We start from the raw sequence: 15,152 nt of genomic DNA, 5'->3' as shown, positions 1-15,152 counted from the left end.
GTTCTTTTTCTGTTTGCCTAATTTGTTAACAGCAACACAGAGACATGCACAGCTCATTAACTAAAGCTCCTTAGAAATGGTGGACATTTATGAAACCTCATAAAATAATTGCTATTGGGGTTTTTACGCTTGTTTGCTTGTTTTATTTGTTCTGATTTTGTTTGTTGTTGTTTTTATTAAATCCCTGCCTACAAGAGGTAGAGAATTTAAGTGACAGAATATAGCAGATGAGAGCATAAGGACAGCAAAATGAGAGCTCACAGGATAGCAAAAAGGGGTTACTGAGTATCACAGGAACAACTAAAACATGATCTCAGTGTCTGACTTTGAACTGACTATAGCTTTCCAAGGGAAAGCTGAATTATTGCCAAGGGGGAAAGAAAACTTGAACACCTTTCAAATAAGTAAAGAATACGTCCACATACAAAAGGATCATATGCCTTGGCAGGAAGCCTTTAAATCTTCCACATTTTCATTTAGGGCATTTATGGTAGAAAAATCAACTTTCTACACTCAGTCCTTAACAACAGTGTCTTAGAATGAATTCTCCATCCTCTGGTAAGAGTGAAATTCTCTGCACAAGCTGTGCTGCCGCATTCACTCCAAAGGTAGTAATTACTGCCTAGATGCTACATAAGAAAGCAAGCTGTGTCTATTCAATGGCATCTATCAGAAGTGATAATTCAGAAGATGTCAATAGCCAGTCAAGACAACACTGCAGCATAAAAACTGCTTTCACACTTATGAGATAAACAATACTTTTCCACCCAACTTGCAGCAAATGTCTACTACAACAGATATTTCAGCATCTACACACTGTGTCACAGCACTCAAAAAAAGCTACCTGGAAATAACCACATTGCTTAATTTTGTATTAGATATCAGCACATTTGTGTGGAGAATCAACTGGCCTGCAGGGAAGAGAATCAGCTGGCCAGTCTCGTCAACTAAAATGCCAAGTACATTACAGTCCATGGTTCAGGCATGCATTCGGCCCCCAAAATGATTGTTCCTGAAGATGTGCTGGGTATGAGCTAGCAAGAGGAGAAAGCCATTGGTGGAGCTGTGAGCGATCACAGCAGGGAACATCCAGACAGGCAAGGGTAGCTTGGCTTCCAGCATCTCCTCAGAAATAAACTGCCAGTACACATCTACCAGAGAGGCAGACTGACATTGGAAAAGCCTCCCTGCTTTTAAAAATCTGAAAGGCTGAAACAACTTGAAGCTATACAAATAATAAAAAAAGCTCTTATATGCAGAGTGCATCAACAAGGAAAAACAAGAAAAGGAACACTGAGGAAAAACGAACTTCTCAATCAAGAAAATGACTCAACCACTTATACAAAGACATTTTCCAAGGGTCAGATACCTACAGCTAGGAAACCAAAGGGAAGATGGGGTTTTATTTACTGCTGGGTAGACTTCTTCTGACACAGGACCCAAGTTGAATTAAACTACTGCTGTGAATCTGGGACAGTGCCTCTGGGATTGCATTCCTCCAGATGTATGTAGATCACTCTGAAAGTAACCTCCTATTTATTTTTATGGAAGCTACAGCAGATACAAAGAGCACAATAACACTGTTTGATAGAGCAAATTCTCACCTACAAAACACTGGTTTTCAACACAGTCACCACCTTTAGCTATGCATTTTCATGAGTGATGAAGAAGAGCTTGCCTGCTGCGGTCATAAATATCTGCACACGAGGAGGTGATTCACTGCCACTGTCACCACTGCTGAAACGTACTGCCCACCCCCTCACTGTGCTCACATCCACACTTGGTCTCCAATGCTCAGCAAGTGTCCACGAATATCAACAGGTGCACTTTTTTCCACATGGAGAAATTAAATGACACACCTTTGCTTCATACACACTTCCATGCCAGATACCAGAGGCTGCCCCTCTGCTGCCATCTGTCACATGGCAGCAAGATGTACTTGAGTACTGATGGGAAGATTCAACCTCCACTGCCAGGCCACCAACATCTGCCCCTGATGTTGTGGGCGGACAAAATAAAATAGAAGGCATTACTTTTGGAGCAGCCCTCATATATCAGAGCAACTGAGATCAGGGTCATCCCACAAAATGTTCACATCAGCCAATTATTTACTTACTAAAGAGAAAAAGGCTTACATAAAACAGGATATTTGAGTAGATGTCACTAGAATCATAAGTAAGTTAGCAAAAATAGAGATCAGTTTGCATAGATTTACATTCCTTTTTTGCACTTCATCACCTTAGTCAATATTAATTCTTGAAGCTCTGTACAAACACAGTACAAACCCCTGACCTTCCAAAGGTACTAATTATAAAAAACAACTGTCCAGAAAGTTACTAGAATAGTAGTATGAAGATCAGCATTTTGAAGTAGATGTGAGTTCATTATGGAGATTACTGTATTTCAAAATGATGCAGAATCAGTTGTATCACTTCTTGACCTCCACCTCAATATTTTTGTAACAGTAACTGCTACCATAAATAAGCAAACATTTACATGAAAAATTGCAGCCTTCCCTGCAGCCTTTAGCACCTTCTAAATTAGTTTTGTTCTTGTGTTTGTCAATTATGCCTATCTTATTGGCTTTGCTCAATTAACATAACCATCCTTGGTCACATACAAGATATACTTTGTTGGTTTTACAAATACAGCTTTAAGTCAAAGCAAGAATCGAGTTCTAGTTAAGAAACAGGATTTGAAGGTAAAACATTCTTTCAGTCCAAATCTCCTTCTTTCCTGAATACCGAAAATCATGTTTTTACCTGAGCTGCTGTATTACTGGACAGGCAGTGGGTACAGACAGTGCTCCAAGCCACACCCTGTCTGAAATGCTTTTTTCACATACGTGCCCTTTCCGATTTGACATTTCATTTGTTGATTTTAGATGCTCTGTATTTACCTAAATTCTGAGAGAGGAAGAAAAAAACATGCATACATAAAAAGTCTGTCAATGAGTTCTCTCTCTTCTATTCTGAAGTTCAGAAGCACATATATTCTACACCTTTGAAGCTCTCCAGGGTTTTCACCAGCTTTTCACAAGGACAGGTTTTTCTGAGCTGTAGCTGCAGCTTCTGAAACTGTGACTCAGCAACAACACTTTTGGCAAGTGGCTTGGTGCAAGATAAGCTATTCTTCATCTGACAGCTTCCTTACAAGTAGCAGGATGCTCTGATTAAAGTTCACTCATTACATATGTAAGGACAAATTATTTGCTGTAAACGTGGATAAACTTCATTGGTCTTGCAATGCTCAGAGTAATTACAGTCTCCCACACAACAAGATGTTTGGGCTGTGGAAAGTCTATTCTGGCATGTCATCATTTATTAAGAAAGAATTTTGCATTTCCATTCCAAGAAATTTATTTTCCAAATTGTACTGCTCAGACTTTTCCTTGCTGACTTTTTCTACAGTAAGAAGTTTACTTATTATTTTTTAAACAGATGAAGAAAGTTTACAAAGTCTTCTCAACTTAAGCTCAGTATGCTTGAGCTCAGTTAAGTCTGAGCTCAAGAACTACTGACTATACTTCAACCAAGCTATTCTTTACAAAATCTTTAAATAAATTAAAGCTAGAGCATGAGATACGATATTTATGTCCAGAATGCTCTTAGTTTTATAAATCAAATGCTCACCTATGCATACAAAGGCCATTTCAGGTCATTTAGCATTTATTTTGTATTATATGGACATAATACACACGCTTCTACATTGATGTCTGAGGACATATGTCATCTAAATTATTTTTCCACCTTGTACTGTTGCAAAGGACTTTAAAGTAACGTGACTATGGATGAAAAGAGACTTCTCTAAATTTGACTGGCTATGGAACTGTTCAGGCTCATACTACACCTGATGAGAAAAAAAAAATCTCTCTGAAGTGAGCAAAGATGGAGTAAATTGTATTAATTGAATAACTTACATATTAGCCATATACAAATTAAGCTTTTTGTGGATTGTCACTATGAAGGCCAATACTGTCCCTGGACTTTATCATGCCTCATTTCTTGTTCTACAAACTACAGTTCTTCACAACATCTGGGTCTGGATTCTTCTTCCTTTTTCAGTGTGTGCACTTAAGATGGGTGCCACTATACTTTCACTCGAGGTACCAGCCCTGCAAGGTAGAACGAATCCAAATCATGCAAGTAGATGCCAAAGCACCAATGTGATTGATGCTTCAGAAAACTGCTTCAATCTACAGATCTCACGTATAAAAGGAGAGTCACCTGAAACTAGTCAATAGATAATACCTGGGAGAAAGGCATGCCTAGGGATCCTTAGCCATTGCAGACTTGGCTTTGCTGAAGAAGTGCCTCCATTTACTCACCAGCAAGTTAATCAGATGAAGAAATAACCACTTCTGCAATGAGTCATCTCCCTATTGAGAATAGGTTGAGAGAGCTGGGGCTGTTCAACCTGGAGAAGAGAAGGCGCTGGGGAGACCTGGCAGTGGCCTTTCAGTATTTAAAGAGGGGTTATAAGGAAGGAGGCAGATTCCTTAGCAGGCTCTGTGGTGACAGGACAAGGGGAAATTATTTCAAACTAAAAGAGGAGAGATTTAGACTGGGTACAGAAAAATGTTTTTTACAGTGAGGGTGGTGAAGCGCTAGAACAGATTGCCCAGATACGCGGTAGATGCCCCTTCCTTGGAGATGTTCAAGGTCAGGCTGATGGGGCTCTGAGCAACCTGATCTAGGTGTCAGTGTCCCTGTTCATTGCAGAGGAGTTGGACTTAGATGACCCTTAACAGTACCTTCCAACTCAAACAATTCTATGACCCCTTCAAATCACCAAGCAGGGCTCAATCCTTTTTTTGAAAATATGCCTAGAAGAGCACACTTAGAGTTTTTAAGGAAAACTGCCTTGAGCTTCTGTCTCCTGGGTGAATGCTTTGATAGCTAGGGAAAAGATTAAGCTGACCAACAGTACTTTCCAATGTGCATAAGACAGTGGAAGTAGTCTAAGTGAAATTCAGTCCTTTCAATGTCAATTAACTTTTGCTACAATCTTCACACTTCAATGACTAATATTCTAATATATTACTTTATTTATTTGATTATAAGTAACAATGTCTTCTTTATAGGAAAAAAAGTGGCATGCCACAGAAGTTGAAGTCAGGATTGGCATGTCAGGCCACCACTTGAAACAGAGGGAAAATATTATGCTTGAAATCTAGACTTCTTCTATGATTTGTGCAGTGACTAGTTCTTACAGCAGAAGAAAGAGCCTTTGGTGTCAGTACAAGGTTCAAAACTCCCACGTTTTCCACTAAAGCTGTTAATGACTGTACTCATTTTGCACCCCTAAATCATGAATTCTTGCCCGTCCTCTTCTTTATTTAGCTCCCAAAAAGGCAAGTAAAAACATCCAGAGCACTGAGCTGTTAGGAGGAGTTAAAGAAAACATGAGCAAAATGAAAACAAAATTAAATTAAAAACATTGTCCGTTTATTTAAGTAAGACTTGACACTGAAAACATTGATCATGTTCCAAGGGACTGCTAATGATTTCTCTGAAACAATATTTTCTTTGTAGTGCCAGTATTACATTGGCAAAATACTGATAAAGAAAGCATTCCAACAAGATGCTGTGTTAGAAGCAACAGTTGCAAAAGATCTACCTTTTTTGTAACTGAAAGTAAATGAGATGAATCACAAAACAGACCTGCTAATCTGATTATAGGACAGTTACAATTTCCTCCGTTGACTCATGCTCTCTTGGCTCAGAATAACTAATAGTTTGTCTTATCTCACTCTCCTTCTCTCCCTACTTGTTAGAATTTGTCCATGGTAGTAAGAAAGAAACAGGATTAAGAGAAAACTGAAGAGTCAACTGAAGAATTGAAAGATTTTCAATTACATGTATTAATTGCAAGTACCATATTCAATCAGTGATTATTTGCTCTGGAGGAACTTCTAGACATTTCTAGGGCAACAAAACTTACAAGAAAATTAACATTTTCATCTTGCTAGTCTTAGTGAAGTTTAAACGCTTTGCATGCATGAATTTGTCCAAAATGTTGGAGTTAGGGTCCTGAAAAAAACAGTAAAGGAGATCAGCATAAGCTGTCGAATGCACTGTGCTTGAGAAAAACTAGTCTTTAATACTCATAAAAATGAATCAAAGACAATTAGGTATTTGGTTTGGAATTTCTGAGTGTCACCTCTACATCAGCTGTGTTTCTACTATGAGTTCAATCTCCAGACACTCAAGTTGCATTTGTCTTTCTAGAGAGATATTCTCAGTTACTTCTCAAGTTAATGACTGAATTTGAAGTCAGTGAACTCTTAATAACTGCTAAGAGAACATTCACTGTCAGCCACTAGCAAATTTCAGCCCTCCAAAGATGCCTTACTAAAGATTCAGGACTGGTCCAAAGAGAAAGTGTTATATTTCATCACAATTTTAGAATAATTATGTATCATTAACCAACTTTAGAAATAAGACCTGAGAGTCCTCTAATTTTAGGAAAGAAAATAAATTCTGCAATTTTCCTAACTTTATTTCTGACTTTGTTCCTGAAGAAAAGCATGAGCTTTTTGAGTTTGTCTAATATTTTCTAATAGGAGGGAAAGGAAGCATTAGCATTAGGAAAAATAAAATAGTTCAACTTCATCCTGCCCAGTCTTCTAAAAGAGTTCTGCATATGAAAATGAATTAGGGTCACCACTTTTGGGACAATCGAAAGCTTAATTAAATCAAAACAAGATATCCTACTTGACTTTGCGGAAGACTTTACAAATAGATGGAGTGAAGGAGCCATAAAGAAATATCTCAGGGGAAGCAAACTCTGGTGGTTTTTCAGAGGCTGCTTGTACATTCTTCTGAATACTAAACAGAAATAAATTTAGGAATATCCTAAAATGTCAATGTCTGGGGGGAGAGGGGGTGCAGTAACCATTTATTTCACATTGAGAACAGGCTAAGAGAACAAGTTTTGCTATTCAGATGAAAGTAAATTGATATGGCAAACAGGTGGAAATTAATAATTTACTCTTCTGGTCAAAGCCATCTTCTTACTAAGCAGTTAAAAGGCAGCAAGGATAGAGTGGCATATGTTTCAACTCTGGTACAGAGCCAGTTGAACATATTCTGCACTTCACTAATGCAGAAAGTCACTCATTCCCCTGCCCATTACTGTTGTATGGTCCACAAACATCTGTCTTTTTGTCTAAATGAACATACACTGTTCATTTGACATTCAAAGATACTGTCTTTGGCTCATTTCCTGCTTCTACTCTCAGAAATTCTTCCATTTAATTTTGGACTCTGAACACAAAATCTTTGAACTTATTTGATGTTAGAACTCTTGAAAGAAATATTATTTCTTAATTTGTAAAAGCAGAAATAAAAGTTATTTTTTCTATTTTTCTTATATCAACTCATCCAGGTATTTGTTGAAATGCATTTCTGGCAGCATGGAAGGAAAACAAAAAGACACTTCCTGTTTGGACAGCTGCCTACTAATCCTAGTTAATCACCTCTTTTAAGAAGTCAAGGTAGGGTTGTCTCAAAGTAACAGTCTGCCAACACCTCAAAACCAACATACTTTCTATCATGTCAAGGCTCACTTGACAGCGAACAGCAGTGATATCTTGGATTACTCACAGGTCTCCAAATGGGACAGGACATGCAGCCAGGAGATGTCTGGGACAGAGCCAGAAGCACAGGATGAAGTAAGGCTAAAAACTTGGTGATATATATTAAAAGAAAAATTCAAGTTGGAAGGGACCACATCTATTCCAACCTCCTGATCAAAGCAGGCTCTACTATACGAACCAAGTTGCTCAGGGATTTGTCCAAAAATTTGGGTTTTGAATGCCTCCAAGGACAGAGACTCCACAACCTTTCTGAGCAATCTCTGCCAGGACTTAACTGTTCTCGTGGCAAAAAAGCTTTTCTTTACCTCAAGTCAGAATCTGCCACGTTCTAGTTTGAAACCACAATCTTATGTCCTCTCTGTTGTGCAACATTATAAAGAGCCTAACTCCATCTTCTCAGTAATCCTTTGTAGGTAAGGGAAGGCCACTCTCAGACCCCCCTAGACTCTTTTCCAGGCTGTGAAAGCCCCAAACCTTCAGCCTCTATTCACACTGCAAATGTTTTTTCCCTGACTTACCTCATGGTCCTCTGCTCCAGTTACCAACATCCTTCTCATAAGGCAGAGGCAAAGTGAGTCACGTTCTTCCAGACATAGTCTAACAAATGCAACTCAGTATCTCATTACACCTTCCTTGTTGCCAGCACAGTCTCCCAAGTAACATTAAGTTCACTGAAGGCAATGAACAAAGCAGGATTAAGACCATCACAGTTACTGAGAGTTTACAGACTGAGCTGCTCACCCAGAGAAGTGCCCAAAAGATGGAGAGCTTTCAACTGAATCCACATTACTTTGCATTCTGAAAACCTCCATCTTTGTGAAACTGGCATAGCACCAGATTTCCTGTCAGGCAGAGCATGTGATATACAAATCAGGCATCAAAAAATCAGCTCAGTTATTCTGAATGGGGCTGGCACAGATACTGGTTTCCAGATGGTTTTCTGTTGTGTGTTTCTATTACATAGGGGAATGCAGCAAAATCAGAATTGAAAGCCTTTCCCAGAGAGAAACAAGAAATCAGGGAAACTGAAGCAAAAATGAAAAGACTAAGGCAATAATCAGTAAATTAAGTAACATCCTGTGTCACTGTTTTCTCAAATAAGAAAAAAAAAAATGTGAAAGCTCTCACTTTTATGCCAAACAATTCAGCTGACTCTGTGGTCCATAGCAGCTTTGGCTGGCATTTTCCAGTCTCATTTATATGGCTAGATGCAAAGCAGCCAATTACCATGTTTATTTATAACTTTATTAACAAACATGGTCTTTGAAAGGACAGATGTTGTTGTTTATCATCCCCTTGGATTTCAACCATCTCCATATTGGTGTCTGTACTCTGTGCTCTACCAAGTCTGACTTGTTTTGCTCCTTATTTGCTTTTGAGCAAATTTTTCAAACTGCTTGGTGCTTGTATTAAGGACTGTCTAAATCCAATTAGCTGATAAATACCATTAAAAATCAATGGGAAAATTAAATCAAATAATTTAACTCTGGTAGTAATCCTGGCTTCAAAAGGAATGGCTGATGGGCACATTCTTAAAAGAGTAGGGACATGGGAGTGCTGAATTCACCCACCTTTAGCTATTTTACTAAATTCTGTTTATTTATTGTATTAGAGCCTACTTATTATGTAGCAAAAGAAAACTCAAATACAATAGAGGATAATGTCAAATCACTGAACTGAGCTACAGAGCAATATTAAATCAAATGGCACATTTACTCTAAAGTTGTGGCTCTGTACATCATTGTACTGCATAGCTCCAGTAGATTACAGCATTCAGACGTGTTTAATTTTTGTAATTGCACACTTAAAAGCACACACATAAGCACTCTGTTCAGCTGGGGCCATAATTGCTCATTTGCTCATATTTTCAAGTTTGGTCTTTCAAAATAGCAGTCACAAGCTTAAGACCATCAGGGACAACAGGTCAAAATATGCAACTTTATATTCTTAATGCTGATAAGTCCTGAGTATTTTTGAGTTCTACAGGTATTGGGGAGAGCTGAAGTTACTTAATGACTTAAAGGATCAAGCTCTACTAAAATTGTAGCAATCTGCAAGCTTTCATCATAAGTTTCTGTCATTAATAAACTCCAAGGAAAAGTTATTTACTAACAGGAGTTCATTCCCTGTGTTTGAAAGCATGTAGCAGCCTGGTAAGCCCACATACAGGCAGCCATGGCCCAGAGCTCAAATCCTCTGAGAAGACCAAAAGGGCCAAGGCACAAAAAACAGGATTCACCTTGTTACTCATACCATCCTGTTAATGCACAATGAGAGGAGGTGAGCATGAAGCTCCTTGCTGCTGCTGGGCAAAAATAGCTGGGGTGGAGGAGCTGGGACAGAACAGCACAGAAACCCCTGACTGCACTGCTTCTTCAGCCCATGCCTCTTGGCCTGGAAGCCAGGTCATGGTTTCCTCATGCTTTATCAACCTGCCTTTTTTCCTTCCATCTTACTAACACAGAATTCAAGCTAATAAGCTTTGTGAGTTTATTACTCTGTGAAAGAACTATATATTATTTGGCTTGAAGCAGAAATCCAGGATCTACAGGCTATGGAAACTGAGCATAGGCACTCTACAGAGAGGGATAGTTGCAGGGCTTGGGGCACAAGTTAGAATTTTGTGAACAAGTGTATCACTACTGCTGGCTGCACTGTGAAAAAAGCAAATGTATGGCTGCAGTGCTAGGACCTAAGACATACAAGGGATGAGCAAGGAGCATTTTGAAGAGTAAGTTCAACTTCGGGAAATTTAATTTTAATTACCAGAGATTCGTTGAAGACTGAGGAAGAGGTCCAGGCTTATCACCGTCCACTGTGCAACCGGGGAGATATTAGTGTGGAAGTAAGAAAAATCCCTTTATTCATAAGCCCTAACACAAGGTGGACATAACTGAAAGACTGTGGACTTCACCAGAGCATCTACAGGCTGGATCTGCTAGGCTGCGACACAGAGAAAGCCACAGACTCAAAAGTAGATGGGAAGGGACTCAGCTCAGAATGATCTCATCTTTTCAGCTGGTAGCGCTGATCCTGCCTATTTGTCACACAGAAAGTGAGAGGGAGAGCAATCTCCCCCCAAAACAGTCTGTAATCTTTGGTGGTTTGCAGTTGTGACTCAGTCACACAGATAGACCTAAATCTGAGGGAGGCTACAGCTTATTTCCGTGCAGGTTATCATACTGCACACAGGATTTTTTAAGTGCAATTATGGTCCCTGACATCCTCTCTAAAAAGAGTTATCACCATAGTAACGCCTAAATCACACGGCACTGCGCACCTGATACCAATCAATCTTGAAAACATCTTTTTAAAGAAACAGACTCCTGGAAAACTGCAGGTGGAAGTTTATGGCTACCATGAAAATATTCTCTTCTAACAAAAATGGAAATTGTACATTATAATCATTTAATTCCTCCATTCAACCCTAATTTTTATATATCAATTGAAAAAAATGGTAGAAAATAAAAAAGGTCAGTGGTAAAAGAGCAATGGTTCTGTGCCAAACAGAATGGCAAGCAACAAAGTGCAGCATGTAAATGATACCTTGCATTTTTTTTGCCTTGAGCATTAAAAGTGACTTCTGAGAATACAGCCATACTCTGGTAGCTGAAACAATGCATAAATATTCCCACTATAATGCCTCTTCACCTTCCCAAGATAGCAGTCTTTACAAGTGCTAATTAAATAGAAATTTCATCAGTTTCTTTTCCCTTTCTTTCCCAGCTTGTTACTTACTTTCATTTTTCATTAGAAATGTGTTCCTCTCTCTGGGTAAAAATTCCCGAAGAAAATGATCTTTACGACAACGATTTCTGCATTCAGCTTGCAGGGCAAATTTCTGCCATACTCATCCCAGAAATATCCAGCAGCCAAAGCATCAGCAAAGTTGCTGATATCTCTACATTGTTTTTTGTTTGTTTGTTTTTCCCCTTCCCCTCCCTCCCCCCCTCTCCACTCTAGCAGTTTCCAGCTATAACTGTTTTCAACAGCCTGCTGCCTGTCATTATTCTAGCAGGCACATTACTAAATGTGGATGAAAATAATTCCAACACAAAGACCCATGCACAAACTTCAGCCAGCCTCAGTAAGATAGTCTTGGTATTGTCTAATTGATTATATCCCTAAATATCACTGCTTTCTGACAGCCTAGCACTTTGTAATTTTCCTTCAAAAATGGAAGCCATTTGAACAGAAACAACCACCTCTTATATCTTCCATTCATCTATGTTTTATTTTTCATGTAAGTCTCAGGTGTAAACATTTATTGTGTGACAGTGCCCCTCTTTCATTAGGCACAATTTCAGAACAGGACAGCAACTGAATCTGCCAATGCCATTGACTGATCATAGCTGTATATCTAGCTGTCATAATGCTAGTAACAAACTTGCTTGAAATTCTTACAGCACCCTGGAGACGTGTGCAAAAATACTGTGAGTAGACACTGGGTCAGTGGGTAGTGGGTAATGAGACATCCTTCACTAAGCTTACTGAAGCCTGTCCCACCTTTGACCCACCAGAGTAAGTTACATGCTCATAAGTTTTTGAGCTTATCTGGGGTGATACACAAAAATAGCTTACAAAAATGCTCCCACAACTCATTCCCAGACAACTGGTCAGCTCCAGGAATAACTTCTTAAATCATTAGAAGATCACTTAGAAAAAAGCTGTAACTTCTTCCATTCTACTACTTTCACTAGGGCTGTCCTAATCTTTGTAAAGTGGGCATTCATGACATATATATATGGCAGCTGTTAAGATAGATAAGTGCTTGTATCACTTTGCATATACTACAGCTGAAATGTCAAATCAGAAAAAGACACAGATGTTTATTTTGCTTAGATAGGAAAAAAATCGAGTTGCCCTGAACTTCAGTGTGCTGTTGGCCTCTTTCTTACATGTGTGTTACATGAACAAAACGAGGAACAGAGATAGAACCAAGCTGCATGCTGTTTTGAAGCTAGAAAAATAAAGGGAATTGATGATATGTAAGCCTTTGCAGCAGAGTGTTAATACACCTCATTAAAGTGCCAATTTGGTGAAAAGCAATCATCTCTGTAGTTTTCTCCTACAAATTAAGTTCGGCAGTATTTCACTAACAAGTAGTCGTGAAATACAGATACCTCCTGAAAGCTGTTCAAGGTATTTGTGCTCTCCGTAACGCTTCAGGAGTAAGGATAGGCAGTCACAGAGTTCCATTACGCACAAGGAAGCTGTGCTTTACATCTGCTTTCATAGTGTGGAATTAAATCTATTCAGCTCCACTTCTGTCTTGTCTCTCAGCAGGTGGCATTATTGTCCAGCAGGGCACCAGACCCCAATAGGTAAAATGTTTGTTCCAAAATCAAAATTCAGAAGCCGCTAATGATTTCAGTTTTAAACTATGACAGGACCAAATTATGGTTTTCAAACTGCATAGGAATCAACTGAAGAACAGACCCACTGATGCTGGATCATCCTTACGATCAAAGACCATACTTTGATTATATCCGTTACATTTTGCAAAGGGAAATGGCAAGGGAAGATCAGAAACATGCAAGTAAGTTGTTAGAGCAAGTGAGAAAGCTCCCTGAGCTCTAACAGCCAATAAGAAAAAAACTAAAAAGCCACAATTCCAAAATCCTTAGTTTAAAGACTATGCAGTAGAATGAATAGAAACAGTCTACCTTTGACCTGAAAGAGTTTTGTCATAAATAACTCATTTACCATGCAGGTCAACATGGAAGGCATTCCCATTGCAGGCATTACAGAAAAACCCAGTAAAGAACAGAATATTGCACAATACTATTGTATTTGCCACACCAAAATGATGATTCATTTGTCTCCCACATTCATTTCTAAAACCAAGGTCATCATTGAGACAAAAAAAAAAAAAAAAAAAAAAAAAAAAAAAAATACAGCAAGTAAGGGTCACAAATCTCATGAATACTTTCATTACCTTCTCTCCATATGCTTTTGCTGACTTCAAGATCACAAACCTTGCACTCTTATGCAGCTGACTCAGCACCACTGTAGAAGCCATTAACACTGCAAGTTTAGAAATGCTAAACCAGTGCTCTGCTCCAGCTGCTTTTCTTTACTGCTATCTTTATGTACATGAGCCTCAAAGACATGATATGTGCCTTTTAGACTGTTTCCTTTTTACTCCCAGTGCTCTCTTGGAAATACAATCTTTATATAACTACATCTACTCTCTGGCTCTTTTGTTTCTTCTGGTGTTAAACAACTATAATTTGTATAAACAACTATAGTAAATAGCTTGCTGAACATTTATTTATATGACTACAAACAGCAAACCACTATATTTGATAATATACTTTCCTTCTGTACTAGTGTAAGATTGTAGTGGAATGATATTTGCCTGATAAAAATTTGGCCCATAAAAAGCAAACATAAGCAGAGCACCAGAACAAACAAGCAAAACAAGTCAAAAATTCTACCTTTTGTATTCCTCTTTCAAATTCAAATTTGTTTCTCTGGAACCTACATCGAAGGCTGCGTTCCCCTAGCCCAGTTCTAATTTCTAAACTTCAATGCAACCACCTGGAAGTATTCGCTAGCTTTTTTTCCCTTCTCTTTCTTTGTCTCAGAGAAGAGCAAAAAGCAAAGACAGAGCTTGGCTTCCATGACAGATTTGCCATTATGCTGTGATAGATGATGCTGACACTGATTCTGTTGAATTTTTTATTATTATTTAACCTTGAAAAACATTAAAAACTACATTTCTCAGGAGCAGTGAGGAATAAGGGCACCAACAGTCCATGCTGTAGCACTGCCCAAATCTTGTTGAACAGCCTCAAAACCATTTGAAGACAGAGACATGCCTCCTAAGAGAGAATTTATGGTTTACATTTACTTGTGATTTAGATGGAGCAACCACCAGCAATTAGCAATTAGTGAAACATAAGAGGAATTGCTACCCCCTGCAGCACACCTCACCTCTCCGCCAGCCACACCAACAAGCCCTGGGTCCAGCCTGCAGGTTAGCCCTCCTCACAGGATGGGGGCATCTATTTTGGGAGTCCTTATTTGAACTTCAGATTTAGTGGGTGGCAACCCTGCCCACACCAGTGGGTTGGAACTAGATGATCTTTAAGGTCTCTCCCAACCCAAGCCATTCTATAAGTCTATGATTCTATGATCTTTGATGCATCCCATCACATTCGCTTCTGTCTTTTCACAAATAATTTTACCTATTCAGATAAAATGGAACTTCCAGGGGATTTGAATGGGCTAAATGTAAAATACCTTTGAGCACAGCTTTAAGGACCCAGATGTCTGATTTATGTGCCATGAAAGTCACAGCAAACGTGAGTACGCTTTCTAGATGCTCACCTGTCACTGCTCCCCAAGGTAGACTTGCCTTTCCCAATCATTCTCAAGATAAATTATAAGAGGTTACTGACTTCAACAAAAAAATATAGAAATTACATATTAGTGCTGTTCTTTTGATTTTAGTATATGTTCTGTTTTCAGAACAAACCAGAAGCTAAACTAGGCCAGCGAGAGCATCTCCACTCCCAGTTCCTGCTTACTTTAGAATGAGGAGTGA

The 15,152-nt window shown here is 38.8% G+C and overlaps 1 protein-coding gene across 4 annotated transcripts in view; it reads right to left on the bottom strand.

Moving 5' to 3' along the window:
- PKIB (cAMP-dependent protein kinase inhibitor beta) overlaps positions 1-15,152 on the bottom strand; it is a 52,593-nt gene that overhangs the window by 18,999 nt on the left and 18,442 nt on the right. Inside the window, exon 1 of one of the 4 annotated variants that reach the window (XM_048937042.1) lies at positions 8,119-8,342. The exons of 1 other annotated variant lie outside the window; for it this stretch is intronic. The gene's annotated coding sequence lies outside the window, so the exon portion shown is untranslated. Of the gene's footprint in view, positions 1-2,762; positions 3,311-8,118; positions 8,343-15,152 lie in introns of those variants that run through there. 2 more of the 4 variants (XM_048937041.1, XM_048937043.1) reach the window with 2 other exon arrangements.

The sequence above is a fragment of the Lagopus muta genome, chromosome 2 (genome assembly GCF_023343835.1).
Source record: "Lagopus muta isolate bLagMut1 chromosome 2, bLagMut1 primary, whole genome shotgun sequence".
In the NCBI taxonomy this organism is placed as follows: domain Eukaryota; kingdom Metazoa; phylum Chordata; class Aves; order Galliformes; family Phasianidae; genus Lagopus; species Lagopus muta.
Note: the sequence above shows the minus strand (reverse complement) of the source record. Positions and strands in the feature narration are given on the sequence as shown.